Source organism: Lactuca serriola, chromosome 8 (genome assembly GCF_051521515.1).
Source record: "Lactuca serriola cultivar US96UC23 chromosome 8, Lser_US96UC23_V15, whole genome shotgun sequence".
NCBI lineage: Eukaryota > Viridiplantae > Streptophyta > Magnoliopsida > Asterales > Asteraceae > Lactuca > Lactuca serriola.
In genome coordinates this window covers 227,014,486-227,025,308 of record NC_136415.1, presented here as the reverse complement: position 1 = coordinate 227,025,308, position 10,823 = coordinate 227,014,486, and positions in this window count along the sequence as shown.

Genomic DNA, 10,823 nt, shown 5'->3' with positions numbered 1-10,823 from the left:
CGCGGGGTGTAGGGTGAGGCGACGTGTCCTTCATCCGAAGCGAGTCGTGATCAGCAAGCGACGGTCAGGATTGAGCCACGTCATCAGTCCATGCATCAGCTTCGCAAATTCGCTTTCCAACTTTAAAAATTCGTAACTTTCGTGTACAAGCTCCGTTTTCGACGTTCTTTATATCCACGCGAAGGTGGGAACGTACTCTACAACTTTTGTTTAGACTCCGCCGGCTAATTATGACTCGATTTTAAATTTTATATTATTAACAGGCCGGAACAGGATTGGTCCGTTAAATCCTCATAACTTCTTCATTCGATTTCCGTTTCCGCCCATCTTTTTCTCGTTACGCTACTCTTAACGAGATCTTCAATTCTTGTTTAGATCGTGTCGGCTACTCGATCTAATATTCGAATTTCGGGTTGTACACTGCTAATCCGAAACTTCGAAAAATCATAACTTCTTCATACGAAGTCAGATTTGGGCATTTTTTATCGATGTTCTTAGTTCAACATATTCTACGACTTTAGTTTAGAGCGCTAAGGCTAAATCTCGTTGTATCGTAAATTCACTATTTACGCCTCGCGGTATCGTGCTGGTTCCGTCTCGAAACTTCGACGGGTCATAACTTCTTCGTTATAACTTGGATTTCAGCGTTCCTTATATCCCTGGAATCCTTGTTTCGACCACTAAAATGTTGTGTAAAGATGTTGGCATGAGATTTGATGGGGAGGGAGTGATCGTCCAGGGTAAGAGTACAACCTATGAATACGTTTTAGAAGAGGAAATAATAGTATGACTTTGATAAAGTAACTTAGTTCACGTGTTAGAAATCTAAGATATATTTTTTCTAACGATGACCTTTAACTGAATTAAGACTATTTTCTTTATAGTTGGTATTAAGATTACACAGAGTTAGGAAAATTTGACTTAGGAATAGGTCTACATCATACAAACAGAGGGAAAATTAACAACATATAGAACTAATAGAAATAGTACTTGCAATACAGAGATGTTTATGTGAAAAAGAGCTACTTATAGCATAGGTAGGAAGACTATTCTTAACTAAAAGAAAGGATGAGTAGAGAAGTTTTACTAGCGATGGGCACTCCTCGAACGGATCCTTAAAAAGAGCTACTTAGAGCATAGGTAGGAAGACTATTCTTAACTAAAAGAAAGGATGAGTAGAGTAGTTTTACTAGTGATAGGCAATCCTAGAAGGGATCCTTAAGTTAGCCAGCTAGCACTCCATGTTAAGAAGGTGTCACTCGAATACTCTTTGGCATGCTCAGAGCTCTATGACTTCAGCTCGGGTTGCAACAAGCTCTCGCTGCAGAGCCTCGTTGTCTCTCAAAGACCTCTCACGAGCATCTTCAAGGCGTATGGTGCATTCTGTATGCATTCTCGCATTGGCATCCACTTCCATGATTCTGTTGAGGGCTATCCTACCCTGTATTTCGTTCCGAGCAACCTTGCAGACCAGAATTGGTAGGACTCTATCTGCTGAGCCTCTTGCGCTCAGATCGTAGAAGCTTCTGTCTCCATTAAAGGGCATATGTTGATCCTGCTCTTGACTCTATGTTTCCAAGCTTTCAACCTATGGAGGCGTCATGCCTTGGAAAACTGGACGAGGGTTAGGATTTGGGATAAGAGCCACTAGGGGTTGATTAGTGACTTCGGGCTCGGAGTCGGAACCTTCCGAATAGTTCTCGGCGGTATGATCATCTAAGGGGATTGCAGGTTCTTCTTCTGGCTCATCATCGATCCATCCACCATTTCCTTGGTTGGGAAAGTAGGGGTCGCCAGTTTGATGGAATCCCGCCATGATAACTACATGAGAATAGGGGTGAAGAGATCGCTAAAAGACGTTTAGTCTAGTACTACTTCTGTAGTATTGCAATTGTATGCTCGGTACTTTGTTGTTATCTTATAGTAACTAAAATACTCCTATAGTATTTTAAACCTTTCATATTTGGTTCTAGAAATTTTTTGGGTACCTAGGTAAGTTTTATACTTGTTGAAACACTACAATCACTCCCAAGCACATGTTGGTCATGTCTCGAATAAATATAGTTGATCAGGCTATATTCATCCTAGACATGATTACATAACTGCCCAGGTTTAACCGCAGTGTCCAACCTCCAAATACTTTTATTATGTACTTCTTACGATTCTTGTTCTAGTAGATACATATTATGAACATATATTTATACTTTCATAACATAATGATATATATATTTCTAAAGTATAATTCTTGGTCAGAGTGTTTTTATCTAAACTTGTTTATAGTTGTATATCTTTTATGATTGATATACTGAGTTCACTATAAACAATGCTCTGATACCAATCTGTCACACCCCTAAACCGAAATGGCGAAAACGTTCGGGGGCGGATGACGTCATGTAAGTATCACAACACATGCATTATAGTAATCAAAGTACATCCAACCATTGCATTAATAGGTATAAGTTTTACATAAGTGTTTTAAACATTACATATTCTAATATCAAGGAAATGTAAAAGACAACATAATTCGCAGTCCGGTGCTAAGCAGTCTTCTCGAAGCTTTGGGTGTAACTGTCTACTTGAGTCCTGAGAATACAAGTAGATTTTAAAAGAATATCAGCATAAAGCTGGTGAGTTCATAAGCGATTAATTTCGGTGGAAAATGTTTCTTTGATCCTTTTGAAAAGTGTTCCTTAAGAAAATCCTATATTTTCTTATGAAAGGTATTTGAATATACGTTAGTTATTTGTTAAACAATTCGTTTATGGAAGATTGAGTTATCCCGGGAAAATCCTATATTTTCCTTAAAAGTTGATGGTTGGTTATCTGTTCTAGTTTGAGGTGTACAAGTATCTACCATACTTATATCGTTAGACGTAGTTTTCTTGAAAAATGTTCTTCGCTCCCTGTGAGCTATATTAGCCTTATTACATAAATAAAACTAATAAATACGTAATGAACTAAATCCTAAAGGTATTATTAATACCTTCAAGTAATCAAATTGGTTATTACCATGAGGTTAGTTCGCTTGTCTCATTACTACAAAAGTAAATTACTGCTATCTAGGTTGCGAGTCTCATTACTGTACTTAGACTTGATATGGCACGTAACGGGACCAGTATCTTTTTATGACTTTGTCACCCCTGGACCTATCGGTCCAGCTGTAGCTAGCAACAAGGTGCGGAATAGTCAGTCCCGTATAGATCTATACACAACAATCACGCTCTCCCTACAAGAGATTCTGGTTACAAGTGCTAGTCCTACACTCTCGAATCTGGTGGGAGTGTTACCAAGGACGTGTCTCCAACTTGGAATAACAAATTTACAAGTAATAATATATAAAATCCTGTTTATGGTTTGCATGAATCCTTTATAAAAAGTTACATTTTGCTACCTCATTCATAAGTTCATTATCCTAGTTTTGAAAACTATTTCTACGAGTTGGTTTTTTAATCGTTTGGTAAAAACTGTTTTCCATGTTAGAAGCATTATGAAAATATAACTATCTTAAACAAAATAATATATTTTGAGCACAAGTTTCCTTGTACTTTTACTTTTATTCCCCCTGAAAACAATAAAAACACTGAAAATGTAGGGGTATGAACTCACCGCTTTGGCGTAGGATTTGAATGTAAGACCGATATGGATGCTGAGTGTCTACTGAAGCCTCGAACACATTTGGACCCTATTTAATATGTACTAACACATATATGATTCAAATTAGGGTATTTTACTACTAGACATGATAGGAAACCACTCTAAGGACTCAGGAACACTTGAACTAAGTGTTAAAACCCTATGTGATTGAGCAAAGGAGTGTATGGCCACCCTAAAGGTGTGTGCGGCAGTGGGTGTATGGTCCGTGAGTGTACGGCCATACACTCATGATGACGGGTGCTTTTGTGGCATTTCCAAGGTTCTACAAGCATCCAAGGAGTGTTCCAGGTCCCATACTTAGTTGTTTTGCAAGTTTAAGGATAAATATGAACATCAAAGTGGGTGCTTACGGTACTGGGAGGTGTGTGCGGCCGTACAGATGGGTGCGCGGACGTACAGAGGGGTGTGCAGCCGTAAACTCTTCATCCATGCCCAAAATATTGATTTTTCAAGAGAATCAAGGCTAGGGTTGTGTCCAACTAGAAAATAGAGGCCAATTTCTCACTTTGGAGGGGCTTTAAGGTGTGTACGGCCACCTTATGAAGGTGTGCGACCATACACCTTCAAAAGATGAAGAACAAGGCCTAAAACATGAAGAATCAAGGAAATCTTTCAAGTATAACGAGCTAAGGGATGAATCACTTACATTTTTGATGCCTTTAGAGTGTTCTTCGATGAAGATTCTAGAGATAGAAAGTAGCAGGGTGCAGCCAAAGGAGGAAAAGAGTGAATGAGAGGGGTCTCTTCATATTTATAGGAGTGGGTAACCCACCACCCTGGGTGTGCGGTTGAGGGGTGGGTGTGCGGCCATGAGGGGTGTGTACGGCCGTACACCCATGTGTGCGGCCGCACACTCCTCCAAAAGGGGTTTATGGCCCGGTTATGTCACTATACGACTTTTTGACTCATTCCTAACCTCAACCCCAGCTGTATTCAAGTTTAGAACGCCTAAATGAACACTTAAACAGTGTTAGAAGACAACATATATGGTTTTAACATTGGTTGAGTTGACTAGGTATACATGGTGGCAATTCGGGTTGTCACACAGGGCTGGGCCCATTATTGCATGATTGGGTTAAAATAATCCCCAAGGATGGGCCCATGAGTCTATGATGGGTTGAAAGAAATGGGCCTCCAGGGCTAGGCCCATGACGGTATATTTGGGTTGGAATATACCTATGGGTTAGGCCCAGTTGTATGTTTGGTATGTGGTACTTTGGGAAAACTCACTAGGTTTTGTGCTTACAATTTATGTTGATAATTTCAAGTACTTCTGGTATGAAAGGGAAGGACTCGACGTGATGGCACAACATCATCCCCTCTTAATTTCTGCATTATATTGGATATTTGTACTATGATGTTTTTGATATTGTATTTTTTGATTAACTTAGAGATATTTGATGAATGAAACTATTGGTTTTAAAATGAAAAAGTTTATCACTTTTTTTGGGTTGTTACAAGTTGGTATCAAAGCCTTGGTTTGAGATATTCAGGCACACTTTCGGGTGTTTCAGAACTCAAACTAAGGAAATTATAATGTTTTCACAAGAAAAATTTAATTTCTTAAAAGATTTTTACCAAGTAGGAAGGGGATGTGGTGCGTGTAATCAACCGAGCTCAAGTAAGTGGTTCCCAAAATACCCATACCTATGTGTTATGATTAGTATGCCTGATATGTGAATTGCATGCTAGAATACGGCTAAGGATACCTTCAGGAATCATATGATAGAATTGTCTGTTTTGTGCGACGTCTTATAGCCTAGGTGGATTGGATGCTATGTGTTACTCGAAATTGATATTGGGTCAGTTAATTGCTAAGTGTATGCTTAAAATTTGTATACAATTAGGTTCATATAGCTCGAGAATGATTAATTTAGTCTCATTTCCTGTTCCTTTTTTGGTTGTGGACTTAGGATACAATCATTATTCGACAGTCTATGTCATCCCATTTTTTGTACAACTTGCATGCATAAGGAAACCAACAATGTTGGTAGAGATTCGCATTATTGGAGGGTGGTTGAGTTGAGAATTCCTAGGAGAGCCTAGGACATGTCATAGTAGGTTATGTATGTTGTTTAGCATATGGATGGTGTGTATGGATTTAGTGTGGCCACTTAGAGGATTTGGGATGATTCTTGAGGAAATTGCAGATATGTGTGGAAGGTAGTATTGGGCCCGTCATATTGAAAGAATATGATGTGTACTTGAGACAAGAATGGTCTTGGAATTTTTAAGGGACTTGTAGAGAGGAAATCTCCTCAATATTTTGTTGATCATTTGTATGTTGGTATTTCAGTCAATATTGATCATGGTGTCCACTCGAGGAGGAGCTTCTAGATCTGGTTCCGACACTGGTGTCGAACCCATTAATGAGTGGTTGCTTGAGTTTATTACTTATGAGATCACTCACAGTATCATGGAGGCCAACCCTATGATTTTTGGTACCATAAAGGAGGGGATTATGGAGCTCATGGATGAGCGACTTGGTGCCCTTCAGGTAGTGATTACTTCGGGCAAGTTAAGAGCTCAGACTTCATCATTTAGGGAGTTCAAGGAATATGGAGCTCTAGAGTTCTTTGGGGGAAAATGACCCCATTGATAGCCGCCGGTGGATCGCTGACATGGAGAATACTAAGCAAACGAGCTTTTGCCCTGAGGCAGCAAATGTAAGGTTTGCCTCCTGAGGCGGTAGTGACCATGTATTGGGAGGAGTTTGTTACGAGATTTCATGAGGAGTTTGCACCGGCTATTGATGTGCAATAGCTGGTGAGAGAGTTATAGGACCTTCTACAGACTACAAAGACCATGGTGGAGATCACCGCCAAGTTCCATGAGAGGTCCCTATTGGTTCTACAATATGCTGCAGATGAGAAGATGAAGAAGACAAGGTATCATGATATGCTGGAGGATTATATCAGAGAGTTTGTGATATTTTTGGGGTGCAAAACCCTAAAGGATATGATTGCGAGTGCCCGATAATGGGAGATTGAGCTGGAGCTTTGGATGAAGCACAAGCCGGAGCAGGTGCATACAAAAGTTAGCCAGACTAAGAAGCCCAATACTTCTGATTCATACACCAGAGGCCAGTAAGGTCGGAGCCATTACGTCAAGTACGACAAGCCGCACGGTGGGGCTTGTCAAGCTGTGGGTTCAAGTTGTTTCAGATGTGTTTAGACGGGTCATATAAGTAAGGATTTCCCCTGGGGTACATTGATTTGCTTGCATTGCAATCTGACTGACCATAAAAGTGCCAATTGTCTAAGATTGACAAGGGGGACAGTGGTTGCGCCTGCACCAGCCACTTTGAGGATCACCGATGGCTGCCATGGCAAGGCGGATACACTAGTTGTGAAGATCAGGGCATTTCAGGTTGACAACCGATGAGGCTCGTGTAGCACCATATGTGGTTACCAGTACATGATTTTATCATATCTTTTATTGCTTTCTTTATTTATGTTTATGTTATATCTGATCTTGTATATGGACCTTTTTTAGTCAGTTATATAACTACTCATGTTCTGTTTGATTCAGTGCTACCCGATCCTTTGTATCTCTTACTCTTAGCAATAAGTTTAGTGATGCTCCCAAGATTATAGATTATTTTTTAAAGCTTGATATTGTTGATGACCGTTCTGTGAGTGGTACGAGGGTTCACCGAGGATGTGTCCTGAACCTGTTTAACGAGAGATATTCTATTGACTTGGTGTTGATTCCTCTGTGAGGGTCGAAGGTTATCATTGGTAAGGACTGATTGGGTCCCAATGGGGCGATGATTGACTGTGAGCATCAGCTAGTGAGAGTTTGAATCCCAAGTGGGGGATAATTTGTTATTCCTGGCGATGGGTGCTACACATAGTCCGACTTTTTGCTCAGCTATGAGAGCAAATAGATATCTTCAACAGGTTTATTCCAGGTTTTTGGCTTATACGGGGGATACTCAGGTTGGGGGCACAACGATGTTGAGTGATGTGTCCATTTTTTGGGATTTCCCCGATGTGTTTCCTAAAGATATACTATGATTGCCTCCTGAGAGGCAGGTCGAGTTATCGATTGATTTAGTCTCTGGTGTAGCCCCGGTAGCCAACGCACCATATCATTTGGCACCATCGGAGATGCATGAGTTGTCTATGAAACTTCAGGAACTACTAGACTTGGGGTTTATTCAACCGAGTAGTTCTTCATAGGGAGCACCGATCCTATTCGTGAAAGAGAAGGACGAATCCCACAAGATGTGCATTGACTATCGAGTTGAATAAGCTAACAATGAAGAACCACTACCCACTTCTGAGGATCGATGACTTATTTGATCGGCTTTAGGGTGCATCTCTGTATTCCAAGATTGATTTGTGATCTGGTTACCATCATATGAGGGTTAGGGACGACAATGTGCAGAATACGACCTTCAGGACTCGTTATGGTCATTATGAGTTCATGGTGATGCCATTCACACTCACCAATGCACCAGCAACGTTCATGGATCTCTTGAACCGAGTTTGTAGACCAATATTAGATCGGTCAATGATAGTGTTTATAGATGATATTTTGGTCTACTCCAAGACTAAGGAGCAACACTAAGAACATTTGCGAGAGGAATTGGAGACCCTGAGGAGAGATAGGTTGTATGTCAAATTCTACAAATATGAGTTTTAGTTGCTCGAGGTGAAGTTTTTGGGGGCACATCATTAACCAGAAGGGCATATTGGTCGATCCGGCTAAGATTGAGGCCGTGATTAGATGGGAGGTTCTGAGAACCCCATCTGAGATTCGGAGCTTCCTGGATCTCGTAGGGTGTTAACAAAGATTTATTTGACATCCCCAATTTCAAGGTTGTTTTAAAACTTTTTGTTTATGCTTATTTAAAACATTTGTTATTGCGGAATTGGTCCCAAAATATCATTGACATGATATAATATCGAAATCAAGGCATTTCAGAAGATTTTATATTTTAAAAGCCTGGGATGTCATAACTAATACATGAAACATAAGTATAAACAAAGAATTACAAAGTCTCAATATACTAACGATCTACATCTCCTTGAATCTATTAGTAGATAATTACATTATCTATCAGTATCTTTGTATTGCTACCTGTCATATAAGGCAAACCGAGTGGGTCGAGTTAGGAAACCTGGTGAGTGATCGGTCTAAATTTATAGCACAATAAATTGTACTAAATCTATGGAATTAATGTGTGATTGACCAAGAATGGCACTACTTTGATGAAATGTTGAGCATTATGTGCAAGTAGTTATATAATCTATAATTGGGAGGAACCTGCAAGAAAAATGAGCAAAAGGAAGCTAACAAACATGGGAGACGAATTGCCAAATTAATGAAGAAAAATGTTGATGGGAAAATTGACCACTCTTCAATATTTTGGTCATATCTCATCTCTGGAGCTCTGATTGACCTGAATCAAGAAGTTTTTTGAAACTAAAGAAAATTTCCCACAACTTACATGTTTTGTGTTTCTGTTGATTCTGCGGTTTTCATCACCAAAACATGCCCGGAAAACGAAGGATCCGGATCATGCGTCTATGATGCCCCGTTGGATACCAAGGTCAAATAGGTCAACATCTCGGAAGATTGCGGAGCAGGGAAAAGGAGGAGACCCCGTTGATGTCCTACCAGGCGTGTAAGACATTCTACATGATGTCACGGTGTTATTGGGGCATATCGTGTTGGAACGACGAGTTACAGAAAGTGCCTGAAGTCATGAAGAACGTCCTATAATGCATCAATGACGAATCCTAAGACGCCTACCCTTTAAGGCAAATGTTTATTGTATTTCAAGGATGACAGAGAGCATGCTAAAACGCCATGAAGGACGGATCAACATCCTACACCACGTCTAAGATGTCTCCAAGGACGTCCAACATCCGATATCTCCCCATCATTGTTATTTCTTCCACACAATATAAATAGGGACATATGTACTCGTTTTTAGGGTTCCCACTTCCGAAAAACAGAGTTTTTACCTGTGATTTTGAGGCTTTTAAACCCTTGGAATCATTTGAAGACACAATTTCACTCCATTTCAATCTGAATTCAAGGCAAGATTCAATTCAATTCATCATCAAGAAACATTTGAAGATCATTCAACCAATGATTCTCATCAATTCTAGTAATTTTTAGAAATGGTTCCTTCTTCCCCAAGCTTTATTTGTTCCATATTTTGATAATCATAGGTTACAATTATTGGATGATTTTAAGTTTGTTTATGAATTCTACTATGCATTTTATTTATTTCATCCAAGTTATTGCTTTTACGAACTTAATGGAAGGCTAAACCATTAGGTTACTTATGGGGATGTTTAGAACTTTTGGATGAACACACTTGACTAATATTTGGTTCTAGTTAATTTCGATTGTTATTTTATGTTTATTATGATAACTTTTTGGTAATAATGATTGACATTGGGTTATATGAATTTGTTTGATTTCCTAATTAAAATAATTCATTGTCAATTCACTGATTGTTCCAAGTTCAAGTAGTTTAGGAATAAAGACATTTGATTGAATCCACATGTGTTATTCCAACTTGTCATATTAAATCTTAATATTGTAATAGGTAGTTGCAAGACACTCTATTACCAATTCACTAAATATTCTTAATCCAAGTAAATGTAGGGAGTAAGACAACTAGTTGAATGAACATATTATGTGGCCAAAATTATGTGTTGCAAGATAATAAACCCTAATCACATCTAAGTAATTGAACTAGAGTTTTAGGGAAGAAAGTGTGTAAATCTGAACTGTCCGACAACTAAACTGGGAATACCTTAGTTTTCTCATTTAAAGTTTCATTTTAATCAATAAAGTTCCAAGTATTTTTGGTTAATATTTGTTAAAACCTTTTTGTGACAATTACAAGTAATCTATTTCCCATTGACTATTTTGACATAGAGTTTGACCATGAACTCCTTGTGGATTCGACCCGACTTACCCTATCTACATTGGCTAATTGGTTTATTTTTTATTGAGACAACAATCCCAATCAATAAGCACATAGGGTTTTCAACCCACAATATTATAATCTACAATTATATATATATATATATATATATATATATATATATATATATATATATATATATATATATATATATATTCTTCAGTATTCAAATACCCCACTACCCCATTACAGTTATACTCACTTTTTAATCCTA